The sequence below is a fragment of the Solanum pennellii genome, chromosome 9 (assembly GCF_001406875.1).
Source record: "Solanum pennellii chromosome 9, SPENNV200".
NCBI classification, from domain to species: Eukaryota; Viridiplantae; Streptophyta; class Magnoliopsida; order Solanales; family Solanaceae; genus Solanum; species Solanum pennellii.
Window position 1 is genome coordinate 78000846 of NC_028645.1, and position 15893 is coordinate 78016738.

Consider the following 15893-nt stretch of genomic DNA (forward strand, 5'->3'; position numbering starts at 1 on the left):
TATATCTATATAGTATGTACCTGTTTTTTTTGTGTTTTTTTTTACCATAAAGTTTACTACAAGACAACACCTAAAAAGAGCCGTTTGAACAGAAATATGAGTCCTACTTGTTGGAGATAATGTTAATCCAATCTTTAGTTCGACGTTTAAGATAATGAAATTATCATTCTATTTATTGCTCGTAAAATAATACTGAACAAGTAAAAATAGACGAAGAGACATATTATAGGTAACTTCAAAGTTGCTTAATTGTTGAAATCATATTATACATTTACATCTCTTCTTTGTCCCTTTCAGAAGTAATAGGGTATCTCATATATATCTGCATATATATGTATATATCTGCATATATATGAACCAATTTTCTATTTCCTTGAGGAATCTAGCTCAAAAATGCGCAATGACCGACCATCAAGTCCGATATTAAAATTGACACTTTTTAAATTTTAAACACTAAAATAGACCCTCTTTAAAAACACATATCAAAACGGACAGTTCGTACATTTTTGTGCGAACTATAATTAGCAACACTTAACCTCTATCCCCGTTAACTCTCAATTCATCCAAATAATACTATACCAACTTTAAATGTAATTCACTCATAAGCAATTCCTTTTATTTCTTTCCCGTGTGAATTTATATCTCTTTCTTCTTCACGTGAACTATATCTCTTTCTTCCTCACGTGAACTATATCTCTTTCTTCCTGACTTAAATCATATATCTTTCTTTCTCATGTGAACTATATCTCTTTCTTTAACAATAAATATGAGTTATTTACACCCTAAACCTCATATAATTTCACATAAAAATGATTTTTAATGACAATTAATTAACGTTAATAACTTAATTGATGCTAAATATGTATTTTTAGCGGCAATTAGCACTCTTTGTATATGTCCTAAAGTCTTTGGCGACACTAAATCTAATGACACTTAAATAATGCTGATAGAAATTTTAATACTCTTTATTTAATGTGTTTATCTATTAACGTTAAAAATTATTGTGATATTCTGTTTGGAAAGTGAAAAGTGATAATGCTACATATGTTTTGGTGGGATAACTGGTCTAGCCTTGTCCCTCTAGTCCTATTATATTAGATTTTTGCCTATGATAATATTCAATTCAAATCAAATCGAAACAAATAACAACAAAATCGATAAATCAATACAAGTATATATAATCCAATGTGGGTTGATGTTTTTTTCTTGGAAAAAGTAGTCAATCAAGAACCATGACCAATTAACCAAAAGGTTAAACCAATGACAATTCACAATGAGGGTAGTCCACGAGACACACTAATTTAATTTGATTCCTTACCTGTAATTAACTTAAATCAGAACCAATAATTTGTGTCTTATTTTCATTAATTTATACAATCTTTGCCTGCCACATACATCAACTTTGTCGTACATTTATCTTCCACTAAATTTATTTATTCATATTTTTGTTAGCTGCCTAAAATAAAGCAAGATTCATATCCTCGTATGTAGTGTCCCAGAGTTTGTGGAATATTGGACGACGACAATTCTGCACTATAAAATAGTCCCAGGTTTAATTTAGGAAAAAAGGTTCGAAATATATTCAGATTTTGACTGAAATTATTGTAACAATTTCAAATTTCGAGCAAAACCTGTTTTAATAGTGTATTTTAAAGAGATATAAGTGTCCAACTTGACAATTTACTATTTATAATGAGGCAATATTTATGATGTCTACGTGGACACCTATATTTAAAATACACTATTAAATAGTGCAGGTGTCAGGGGCGGACCTATAGAGGGTCAAGTGGGTTCATATGAACCCACTTGGTTGAAAAATAACACCGTATATATATGTATATTTGATCAGTTTTTAAAATTTTATATGTATATATTAACTTTTGACCCCACTTACACAAGTGTGACCCTTGGCTGAGTGGTGAAGAGGTTTCAATTTTCCCAGCCAGCTTGAGTTTGAATCCCCGTTGTCACATTTTATTTTTATTTTTTATATCTTGAACCCACTTCGTGAAAATCCTGGGTCCGCCACTGACAGGTGTAAAAGGAACTGCCGAGGATTGTCATAGCGAATTTCGATCAAAGTTCAAATATATTTCGAACTCTTTTCCTATTTACCAAATAATACTTTTATTTATATGACAAAAATATGACCTAGCTAGTTTTGTACCAGCCATACAAATTTGCCTAATTGTCATTGTGTTTTCACAATTATTCTGAATACCACATATATATACATCACTATAGTATGATGAACTTGTAACTACCATAAGTTAGTTTAATTCATACAAATTTGAGCTTATTATGGAGCAAAATAGGGATTAGTAGGTCCTTATCCAACAATTTAGGGTTTCAACTTTCAACTCATGATGGATTGTCATTTTCCAATTCAACTTTCAACTAATTGTGGATATGATTGAACATTAACAAGTAGGAATTAGGGAGAGGGGGAGGGGACCATTTGATCCATAATTCACTAAAGCAGAGTGCTTTAAATAAAGGCTAATATATACTTTTATAAAACAAAAAAAAAGGACCTAACTTTGTACTATCAATAAAATTTTGCCTAATGACATCGTCTCTCCATACTAATACAAAATACTTTATATATATATATAAAGTATTTTGTATTAGTATGGAGAGACGATGTCATTAGGCAAAATTTTATTGATAGTACAAAGTTAGGTCCTTTTTTTTTGTTTTATAAAAGTATATATTAGCCTTTATTTAAAGCACTCTGCTTTAGTGAATTATGGATCAAATGGTCCCCTCCCCCTCTCCCTAATTCCTACTTGTTAATGTTCAATCATATCCACAATTAGTTGAAAGTTGAATTGGAAAATGACAATCCATCATGAGTTGAAAGTTGAAACCCTAAATTGTTGGATAAGGACCTACTAATCCCTATTTTGCTCCATAATAAGCTCAAATTTGTATGAATTAAACTAACTTATGGTAGTTACAAGTTCATCATACTATAGTGATGTATATATATGTGGTATTCAGAATAATTGTGAAAACACAATGACAATTAGGCAAATTTGTATGGCTGGTACAAAACTAGCTAGGTCATATTTTTGTCATATAAATAAAAGTATTATTTGGTAAATAGGAAAAGAGTTCGAAATATATTTGAACTTTGATCGAAATTCGCTATGACAATCCTCGGCAGTTCCTTTTACACCTGTCAGTGGCGGACCCAGGATTTTCACGAAGTGGGTTCAAGATATAAAAAATAAAAATAAAATGTGACAACGGGGATTCAAACTCAAGCTGGCTGGGAAAATTGNTATATATATATTAGAATCTCTGATGATATATCAAAATATAATATTAACACTTTGTGTAATTATAAGAAATACAGACGAACTTGTGCTTATAATAAAAAAGCAAATAATGGTTGAAAGATCAGGTTCGAGTTTTTTTAGGATTTCTCAAAATGATTGATCATAATAACATCAACATATTAGATAGAGAAGGCCCTAACTCAAATGGAGAAAGATGAACTCCCAAAATTAGTTCAACAATAAATTTTCCAGCTTGGTAGGTACTTGATTAATTAATAAGCTTGGATTTTCATCGACTTCTTTTAATTTTTAAGAAAAAGTTCTACTTTAATTTGCTAATAATTAAGAATTATTCTAGTGTATAAGAATGCTCACTGTGCGCTGGTGATTATTGTACCTTTGATTAGAGAATTATTTTTTTTTTAAAAATGCAACTAAGCCCTAAAAGAAGAAGCAAATAACACAAATTTCACCTTATTACGTGTTTTTACTTTACTTTACTTTTCAAAATTATTTTTCTTGCAATATTTACTTCGTCAAATACATGTATCGGGCACATTGAAATATATGAATCTTAGATACATGCGAGCTACATTATGTATAATTTATTCAAGATACACTGTATCTAAACGTGATTTGCATGTATCTAAGATCGTTGACTCTTTCTCTCGCCTCTCTCTTATTACTCTCCCCTGTCTCACTCTCTCATGTGCCTATCTCCTTGTGTATCGATATTTCAAAATGTATATATTTGGTAAAAAAAAACATATATCTGATTTGAAGTGTTTTATAAAATTATTAATCAGTAATGCAGTACATATGTAATTATTTGAAACTACAAAATAAATTAGTATATATGTTTAGAATCACATCCTGAGTAGCTTCTCTAATTGCCTGTTCAATTAGTAATATCTTGGTGTCTTATAAGTTACGGGTTTATCTAAAATAATATCTGTACCTCATACAAATATAAAAATAAGATATGTATATATTATATTCTCCCCAGATCGCACTTATAAAGTTATATTACGTATGTTATTATTTTTTACTAAGCGTCTCCGCTATTGAATTTCTGATCAATCGGTCACTCTAAGTTAATGAAATTATGAAATAAAATTACTTTGCTTTGTTTTATATTAACAAAGTCACTCAATTTAATATCTTCTAAAAAATACCAGTGGTCTAGCATTAACTATTTTTGGATTGAGAATTAAAATCGGCCGAATTTTTTCATTGACATTTTAAATTTTAATTTATATTCCATAGTTTACATGAAAATTGTCAATTGTAGCAGATATTTTGTTGAGAAATACACAAATAAATATTATATACCTCATCATCACCAAGCTTGTTGTCCGTTTTTATCAAATTATCGATTAAATACTATATTAATATAAAATAAAGCAAGATAACTTTATTTCGTAATTTCCTTTAACTTGAGTGATCATTCAATAAAAAATTATTCAATAATTCATGTAAACCGATCCACGTATATATTAGAACTTTCTTTTTAGGGAAGACATACACCATTTTTGAGGATTAAATGGTCCATTAAGTATCTAATTAGAAAAATAACAGTTTTATTATCTCAAAAGGGAAAATATTGAAATAATTCAAGAGGGGCAATGTAAATTACAACATATAAGGATCCATATAGGATTGGGCCTGCACGAAATTATGATTTTGGATCCATGGCCCAATGGCTTGTGCTAGGTTCTAGTGTGCCGAAGTGTATATATATTCAATTTTAAAATCACAATTCAAATCGTATTTATAGTAGGTAAAAATCTACAAATCTATTCATTTTGAAATAACTTCAGATATGAATGTCTAAAGCTAAGTAAGTGACAAAGAATTAGACACCACATGTCTGAAGTTGCTCCAAAGTAGATAGACAAGAACTTTTTAAAAAAAAAGTGTACAAGATAAATGATGTGTCTAAATAAAAGGTCTCATGAAATTTATACGTTTCTAATGGTTGCAAAGTTAATTCATAAAAGGAAAAGACTCAAATATGCTATCGAACTTTAGAAAAGGTTCATTTATGTCATCAGTTAAAAGTTTGGCTCATTTATGCCATTACCGTTAAAGAAAAGGCTCATCCATACCATTATTTTTTAACGGTGATTTTGCAAAAACAATTTTTGACAAGTGGTCAATTATAATTCGGCCACGTCATCAATTTTTATTAATTCTGAAAAAAAATTGAATTATTTTTTTTTGTTTTTTTTATTAAATAAATTGATGATGTGGCCGAATTATAATTGGCCACGTCATCAATTTTTCCAATAAAAAAATCAAAGTTCTGAATAAAAATTGAATTATCTTTTTTATTAAAAATTGATGACGTGACCGAATTATAATTGGACCCGTGTCAAAAATAGTTTTGCAAAAACCACCGTTAAATATAATGGCATGAATGAGCCTTTTCTTTAACGGTAATGGCATAAATGAGCCAAACTTTTGACTGATAATATAAATAAGTCTTTTCTGAAAGTTCAGTGGCATATTTGAGTCTTTTCCCATTCATAAAATATGATTTTTTATTCTCCTGTGTATGATCAATTAATGACTCACTCATTTAGTGACTCAATTTATTTTAGTCTGTATAAATTCATGAGTTCATCTAAGAGTTGAACTTATTTGATCTAATATGTAATCCAAATTAATTTATCCATGAAAGACTTTTATTATATGATATATATTTCTATAATTATAATAATTTTTTTTAAAATTATTTTTGTTTAGTAATCAAACAAATTATAAGAAAATATATATAAAAAAGAAAAGCAGAATTGGAATACCATACCATCTTTGCATCAATAGCTCAATTACTCGGCCTTGTCCTTACATAGTTTTTTCGGGACAACCTTACATAAATCCATTAGTTTAGGAACTAATTATTTATATACATTTTAGTTTGTAATATTACATATTTTATCAGATTTTGATGCCTCCAAATACATTATACATATATCTCGAATACATGAAGTCAAATTTAAGTGTAATTTGTTCTAGATATATATTGTATTCAAGTCGATTCACATGTATCGAAAATACATAACAGATCTCGTTCGTCTCCCTCGCCTCTCTTCCATCTCGCTGGCCACTCTCCCATGTATATGGTATCACAGATTGTTAACCATAGTGTGAGGTTAAACAAGCTACCATGGTTAGTTAAGTTTACTATTTTGTTAGAAGTAGTTAACAAGTTGTTATGTAACCACTTTTGTATTCAGTCTATAAATACAACTCTACTGTACTCATTCTTTTTTTAACAAAGAAATAATGAATACAATTGCTCTCTTCTAGAATTCTCTCAATCTTCCTTCTTCGTTCTTCTTTCTTCAATATCAAGCTCCATTCATGGAGTCATCATGGTATCAGAGCCTCGTCTAGGTTTCAGGCGAAGAGTACAAGCAGTAGATAGTGTAGAGAGTCGAAGGTTTTGTTGATTCGATTCAGAAAGTATAACAAGTTTCAAAAACAAGCAAGCTGAAATCCATGGGAGATACAAACAAACATTGAAGCAACTGCAAATTTAGATTTGCACACAAATATAGCTGGTCAACCAGCCAGTTATGTCATTCCAACTCTAGATCACAATCATCCGTTGTATCTTCAACCAAATGATACTCCAGGTAGCTCTCTAATCTCTCTTCAGCTTACTGGTTCAGAAAATTATGCAATCTGGAGTAGATCTATGCGAATAGGTCTTGTAGGCAAAAGCAAATTAGGTTTCATTGATGGAAGGTTTCCTACGTCTAAATTTGCACCTGAACTGTTTGATATCTGGGAGAAGTGCAATGTTGTTGTACTTTCCTGGATAATGAATGTTGTTAGACCAGGTTTATTGAGAAGTGTAGTCTATTGTGCTGATGCTCATAGAGTATGATGTGATCTAAAGGAGAGATTTGATAAAATTAATGGTGCATATGTGTTTCAATTACATAAGGAGATGCACAGTCTAACTTAAGGAACTATGATAGTAACAGACTATTACACTACTCTAAAAGGTTTATGGAACGAGTATGACTCTATCATGCCCTATCCAAGGTGTTCATGTGCTGAGTCTAAGATGTTTCAGGAGCATTGTGAATATCAACAACTTCTAGAGTTTCTAATGGTGTTAAATGAAACCTATGCTGCAGCCAGAGGTCAAATTCTAATGCAAACTCCAACTCCAAATCTAAATAAAGCTTTCTCCCTCATCATGGATCATGAGAGTCAAAGGAACTTGACACATCTTAGTAGTGATGGTTTATCACCAAGGATTATGGAAAGTTCTGCTTTACTGAGTCAAAAAGGAGGTAATGGACCTATTATGAGTGCTAACTTTGGACATCAACCGGGAGGAGGTGGAGGATGTGGTAGAGGTGGTCAGTATGATAATCAGTACAATCCACAGAAACCTCAGAGATCAGTTGTGTTGTGCGAAGTATGTGGGTTCAGAGGACACATTAATGAACAATGTTTCAAGGTTAAAGTTTATCCAGTTGGATGGAGATCCAAGAGAAAAACTGGAAGCTCAAATTCCTATGCTAACAATGCTGAAGTTACTCAAAGTGCAGGTCCTCAAAACACTGGAGGGAGTACTGGAGCTAATGTTCCCACATCACTTGCAGCTTTCTTCACACAAGATCAATACAAACAAATCCTGAATTTGCTGACTAAAGGGAGTGAAACTGGTGGAGATCGGTCAACAAATGGAGAGCAGGCTGCTCAGGTAGCTGCTACAGGTAGAATTCTCTCTGCATTAGTGTCAAATTATTCTAGTAAAAAATGGATAATTGATACATGAGCAACTGGTCATATGACATCTAGAGTTGAAACACTTAAAAATATCTCCATAATTTCCCTTACAGAGAGAAGACAGGTTCATCTTCCAACAGGAAATGTAGTTTCAGTCTCACAATTTGAAACCTCAATGCTTGGTGATCAACCTCTAGACAATGTCCTATTTGTACCTGCCTACAACTGCAATTTGTTATCTGTATCACAACTAACAAAAGATCTTAATTGCATCGCAATATTCTTTCCTGATTTTTGTGTTCTACAGGATCTCTCCACTGGACAGGTCAAGGGGATTGGTAGAGAGGAGCAGGGTCTTTATATTCTCAAAGAAGATGTCAGTAGCAGTCTATCATCTCATACATCAACTAGCAAGGTTCATGTAGTTCACAGTCCTGAGTCAATTTCTTTGTGGCATAGGAGGCTAGGACATGCTCCCGTAGATGTATTAAGAAGATTTCCTAATCCTGTTAGCTTGAGTGATGTAATGTCATCTACTTGTACTGTGTGTCCACTTGCCAAACAGACTAAATTTCAATTTCCTGTAAGCAATCATATGTCACAGTCTTTGTTTGAACTAGTACATTGTGATATTTGAGGGCCCTATAGGGTACCCACTTATAATGGAATGAGATACTTTGTGACTATCGTGGATGATTTTTCCAAGTTCACCTGGGTGTTTTTTACTACCTCGAAATCTGATACTTTAGTAGTTCTAAAGAATTTCTTCACTCAAGTGAATAATTTATTTTCCACAAGTGTCAAAACATTCAGAATTGATAATGGGAGTGAATTTTTTTAGCAATGCATGTCAATCTGTGTTTACTAGCCGAGGGATCTATCATCAAAGTACTTGTGTTTACACACCTCAACAAAATGGTGTGGCTGAGAGAAAACACAAAACTATCCTAGATATGGCTAGGCTCTCAGGTTTCGAGCTTCCATTCCATTGAATTTCTGGGGTATATGTGTTAATACAACTGTGTATATCTTAAATAGACTTTCCTCTAAACTTTTGTCCTATGAAACACCTTTTGAAATGCTTCATCATCACCCCCATTCCTTGTCTCACATTAGAACTTTAGGTTGCTTGTGTTATGCTACCTTTCCAACAATTCATGACAAGTTTTCTCCAATAAGCTATACTTGCAGTCTTGATGGGGTATTCCTCATCCCAATAGGGCTATCTTTTATATGATCTACATTCCAAATCTTTTTTTGTCAATATACATGTTGTCTTTAAAGAGGACTTGTTCCCTTTCAAAGATGTTCAATTGTCCTCTAATCCTATTTTCCCTGTCATTACTCTCACAGTACCTGACCCTCCACCCTTACTAGTTTCAGTTATTCCTAATACTCCTAGTGTCTTACCCTCTCCACCAATCCTTCCTACCCCTGTTCCTCCCAGTACTTCTATTCCAGCTTCTTCAAGAAGGTTATCTAGAGTCTCTAAACCTCCAAATTGGCTGCAAGATTTTGTAACAAAACCCAGCAGTCACACCTGCAGTTTTCCAATTTCCAATCACTTGTCTTATCATAGTCTTTCTCTCTCTCATAGTGCATGCATTTCTGCTTACTAAGTTGTAGTTGAACCTACTTCCTACAAAGAGGCTGCTCTTGATCCTTCAAGTCATGCAATTGGAGATAAATGCTTTGGAGTCTAATAATACTTGGAGTATGGTTGATTTACCCCCTGACAAGAAACCTATTGGGTGTCGATGGATATACAAGGTTAAATACAAGTCTACTGGTGAGGTTGAGAGACTTAAAGCTCGACTAGTTGCTAAGGTTTATTGTCAACAAAAGTGCCTGGACTGGGAAACTTTCAGTCCTGTGGCAAAAATGGTTATTGTTAGGGCCATAGTTGCTCTTGCAGCTTCTAAAAGGTGGTTTATTCAGCAGACGGATGTTCATAATGCATTCCTAAATGGTGATCTGGTGGAGGAGTTTTATATGTCTATTCCTTCTGGTTTTGCTAGACAGTGGGAAATGGTAAAGTCTGCAAATTACATAAATCATTATATAGGCTTAAACAAGCTCCTAGACAATGGAACTTCAAGTTGACACAAGCTTTGATTGATTTGGGATTTCATCAAAGTCACTAGGACTATTCTGTATTCACTAGGTGTGATGGTGAAGATATTATTGTTGTGCTTGTATATGTAGATGATCTCTTGGTGATTGGAAACAAGCAATGTCTTATAAAGGCTACAAAAGAGGATCTTCACAGACAATTTAAGATGAAAGACTTAGGAGAACTTAAATTCTTCATAGGGATCGAGTGTGCAAGATCTAGCAAAGGTATTCATTTGTCTCAAAGGAAGTATGTCTTAGAGTTGATAGCTGAATGTGGTTTAGGGGGAGCTAAACCCACCACTAAAGCAAAATCAAAAACTAACATCTGTTAAGTATGATGAATGTATTTCACATGGAGAAGAACATGAAGATCCCATTTTGCAAGATCCCAGCAGGTACCAGAGTTTAGTTGGAAGATTGTTATACCTCACTATGACTCGATCAGATTTATCTTTTTCTAAACAAGTCTTAAGTCAGTACATGCACAATCCTAAAGAATCTCACATGGAAACAACATTGAGGGTGGTCAGATATATAAAAGAGGCACCAGGTCTTGGGTTGTTTATGCCTGCTGGAGACACTGACCAACTACTTGCCTATTGTGATTTAGACTGGGGTTCATGCATAGAAACAAGGAGATCAGTTACTGGGTATTTACTCAAGCTAGGAGAGTCGTTAATATCCTGGAAATCAAAGAAATAAGAAACTGTTTCTAGAAGCTCAGCAGAGGCTGAATTCAGAATTATGGCCAACTGTGCAGCTGAGATGACCTGGTTAGTAGGACTATTTGAAGAACTTGGAGTCAATATTAAACTTCCTATAACTATGATTTGTGATAGCAAGGCAACAACTCAAATTGCTGCAAATCCTATATTCCATGAGAGAACTAAACATATAGACATAGATTGTCACTTTGTAAGAGATAAATCAGTCAAGGAATACTGAAAATAGAGTTCACACATACACAGAATCAACTTGCAGATGTACTCAAAAAGAGTCTTGGGAAAGCTCAACATCAGACATTAGTAAGCAATCTTGGAGTTATGGATATATTCAAACCATGAGCTTGAGGGGGATGTTAACCATAGTGTGAGGTTAAACAAGCTACCATGGTTAGTTAAGTTTACTATTCTGTTAGAAGTAGTTAACAAGTTGTTGTGTGACCACTTTTGTACTCAGTCTATAAATACAACTCTATTGTATTCATTCTGTTTTTAACAGAGAAATAATGAATACAATTGCTCTCTTCTAGAATTCTCTCAATCTTCCTTCTTCCTTCTTCTTTCTTCAATATCAAGCTCCATTCATGGAGTCATCACAGATACATGTAAATCACTCCAGATACAAATACATGTATCTAATATGTATCTAGTGTGTTTCTCATGTATTTGCGATACATACGAATCTCGTTTGTCTCTCTCACTATTTTTGGGTGTATGGTAATGAAAATATATGTATCTAAGTGTAACATACATAAAAAAACTCTTAAGTAATGATAAGATATGTAATATTTTGAAAGTATAAGTAATAATAGTATATATGGTAGTGACGTAATGTCCAATCAGGTAGTTTTTCCAAATTTTTTTTGGAAAACCCTAGGAAACCCATAATCTTCGCCATAGCCTAGCTTTTGGATGAGTACTTTGTGGTAACTTACTCATTGTGCAATAGCTCGTAGATCACAAGGGAGATATAAACCACATTAGGTAAGCTCTATGTGATCAACTCATGGCTAAGTAACAGACAGAGGTTAGATTCGATCTCAGCCAGGTCTCCCATATGGGCGACCCACCTCCCAACCACTCAACCATGTCCTTGCAGGCTTGTCCGTACATATTTTCTAAACTCATATACTAGTTTTTTTTTTCTAGTGTTTGAGAAATTGAGATATTTGACGAATATACTTGTCAAGTAATGACAAATTACATAGTCAAACACTATTTTTCAAATTGTTTTCCAAATATAATTAATAATATTTGTAGACAAAAGGCAACCAACCGTTAATTTCAGCCCAAAAAATTTACAATTCTAATTCTAATATTTCATATTTGAACATTAATGATAGGAGTGCAGAAACTAAAAAACTAAAATACAAATTATAGGACACAAGAGATAAGAGAATCAATATAGAACAAGTTGCAAATTGAAAGAACATCTAATTTGAATCAAGCACAAATATCATATCAATTTTGAACTCAATATTTGATCCAAAACTATAGGAACTAACCCTCAAGGGAATGCAATTTCTCAATAATTCACTTTAACAAATTTAAAATACTTTCATTTATTATGCAATGGTAAATGACTCGTCCTATTATAGTCATCTCATAAATTTTCAAAAGAATCTTCTATTACTCCACTTCCGCAAGGACGGAAAAGTCAAACTTTACAAGCCTCAATTAGAAGCTTTGCAAAAATTGTCAATATTTGCAATCATATAACTCCAATTGACCTAGATCCTTGACCTCTTTTTACTCTGTAATGCCTAAATATTTCTTTATAAATGAATCACACATTGTGTCCAAGATCGTGATGTATCAATTAATAAGGTCAACTTATTAAATTTATGACTTAAATAACAAACCGCATTTGTTGACAAAACCTATAATTTAAGTGTAAAAACAGAAAAATAGTGTCTTTTTTCTTGGTGAATAGGCTTTACGTCCCATTTATTTTTATTGAAATAAAGAGGACTAAATTTCAATATTAAGATTTTGTATTAAGACTTGTTATTTTTTCTAACATCTAAAAATTATAAAGAGTTGAGGATCGAACCTCCAAATAATTATTAAAAGAAATATCTTTTTCTTAAACTGAAAATGTAAATGAGTGTCTTATAAAACAAAACATATAGAGTAACTCTTTAGGATTTATCTGAATAAAATACGGAAAAAATCAAAATTTCACTTTAAATACTTCAAAGAAGGTAATTAATGCGTCGAAATGGTCTAAAGAATCTTTTTTTTGTTAAGTAATTATATACCGGGAAAGTCTTAATCAAACAAGATTGATTTAACGTTATACAATTACACATAATTAAACATAAGTAATTATGCTAATCCAAAATATCATTTTCACAATTGGGGTCCATATTTATTAAATTTATATAAAATGTGAAAGAATACAAAGTTGGGGTTGGCCGTCATTTTGGATGATTCTATCAAAAGTTTGCTTTATTTATGTCTTTAAGCTATTGGCTTGACTTCATTTTTGAAATATATGAGCTAATTAATCATTTTCTAATCAAATAAAATTATGGAAACTAATTAATTAAAAGAATGTGTCTGTCATTACCTCTATGTTCTTGTACTAATTAGTTTCCTAAAAAACATCGATATTATTCATCGATGAAATCCACGTTAATGTTTTGTCCATTGACAAGAGCACTTTTAGTAGAGGCAAATAAAGGGTTTTAATTTCGGGATTACTAAATAATACAAAATACTTCTTTCGTTTTATTTTCTCCATTTCACATTAGATGAACATTATATGTCTCATATTATTTGATCACCGACTAAATCAAGATAGAATTAATTAACTTTTTTTTTCCATTTTATCTCTTGAATTAATATGGTCTTTGAAAGTTTAAATAAATTTTGAAGATCCAAGAAATTCTCTTTAGGGCTAATTAATATGAGCAAAGGGCAAAGTAGTAAAGCTGATCAATCTATTAATGATTTTTAATCATCAACTCATCGTGTAAAATACAACGTGCCCTAATACATAAAATGAGTATTATTTTTTTTAATATAATACGCATGACTATTAACATTTTAAAAAATCTTTGAAAAATGATTTTGGGAATAAATAGTAAATGTTAAATGCAAAACATGTTAAAAAAAAGAAGAAGACCATTTTCATCTTATATGTTAAAGTGAGGAAGTAATCGTGAATTTAGTTTTAATATAATGGACAAATAAAAATAAAAAGAGTGAGTATTCCATTGAAAATTTGCAATCTTGACCAAGAAAATTATAAGAAATTAGGACAACTGCTTTTAATCTTAATTTGTGTCCTCTAGTTGCTTCAATTTTTCAGCTGAACTACTTGTTTCATATTTAGTAAAAATTAACAGAAGTATTTTAATTTGTACCCTCAAAAATCGCACTAGTATTTAACTTGATTCTTGGATTATATATTCATTATATTATATTATATAATATTAAAAAAAACAATAAGGTTGCGAATTGTGATAAACAAGAATACTCGAAACTAACTTATTTTGATCAAGTTTTTGAAAAGTCAAAAATATTTACTTTCTTTAAAAAATGTTTATTTTTCAAAAAACAATTTAAGTGTTAAGCCAAACTCGCAGAAGAAATTAAATTATTTCGGGAATCAGCAAACACTTTTTTTCAGAAGTTAAAAAGTAGTTTTCTCCTAAAAATATTAATTTAAAAAGTATTTTTAGAAAAAATAAATTTAGAAGTAATTTTAAGAGTTTAATCAAATATAATTCAGAAATGCTTTTTAATTTGATTAGCCGAATACAAATTGAATTTCCACCAATAGTAGTTTAATTTACATTAGAATTTTCATAATCTTTCGAAAATTGGTCTTATAAGATTGATCTTTTAACTAAAAATCTTAAAAATTAAATTCATAAATTTCAAATCTGAGAAATATCCAACATTATGTTTAATGGTTTCAAAGTGAAGAATTAGGAAAAAGAAATAGTAGCCACGCCACAAATATTATTGTTTGAAGTGGATTAATCAGAATTCAATTACTTAATTGTGATTTTTTGTCACATTATTGGGAGGGTCACATCAAGAGGAACTGGCCCCTAATAGGATAATAATTTATTTTGATTATTTGTTCTAGTGTGTGTTTCACATTATTAACTGATCCAAAATTTTGTTTTTACTTTTATGTACTAATTTTGGTGTTTCTTCTAAACCTTTTTTCCCTCTTGGCCTTATTCTTTCCGTATGTTGTAAATTAGGGGTGAGCACGGTATGATATTTATCAATTTTTTTAATATTATAACTTTGATATTATGATATTTGGTGTGGTATATGATATATATTTTAATTATTTTTGATATTCGATATTTAAATATAACATATCGAAATATCAAATACCATACATATACATTATTGAAATACTAACAAATATCCAACCTAGTATTGTTATAAACTAATGTTAGAAGTTACAACTTTAATTACTCTATTTTGATTGATATGTATTAATTGTCAAAATCATAATACTATATTATACATGTATATATTAGTTGAAGTAAAATTAAATATAATTAACGATTTAGTATACCGAAATTATGACATCAAAACTTTCAAATATCGTATTGTACCGTGCCATAATCAAGTTTTACCAAACTCTTGCACCAACTTTTAAAATACTTGTACAAATAACTAATCCAACCAAAAAAGGCCATTAATATATACAAAAACTTAAGACTTTTTTTTCGTTGAACCCCATACGAAACAAGCTAAATACATGAGTCATTACATAATGCGAATCTGAATCAAACGAGAAAAAAACTAAGATACCAGATAGTTATAAAAAAAAAGAACAAAGCAGGCTTATGAATAATAGGTGTAGTAAAACGAAATCGTACAAAGTTAGGGGCCTTTCCACATCAATTATTGCCTATATATCCCTACTTTATAGGGTCGTTTGGTCGGTAAGATAAGATAGACAAGGATATCTTATGAGATTATTTTATTTCATTTTTTGTACCAGATAACTTATCTCACGATTTATATTAAAATTAGGTGATAA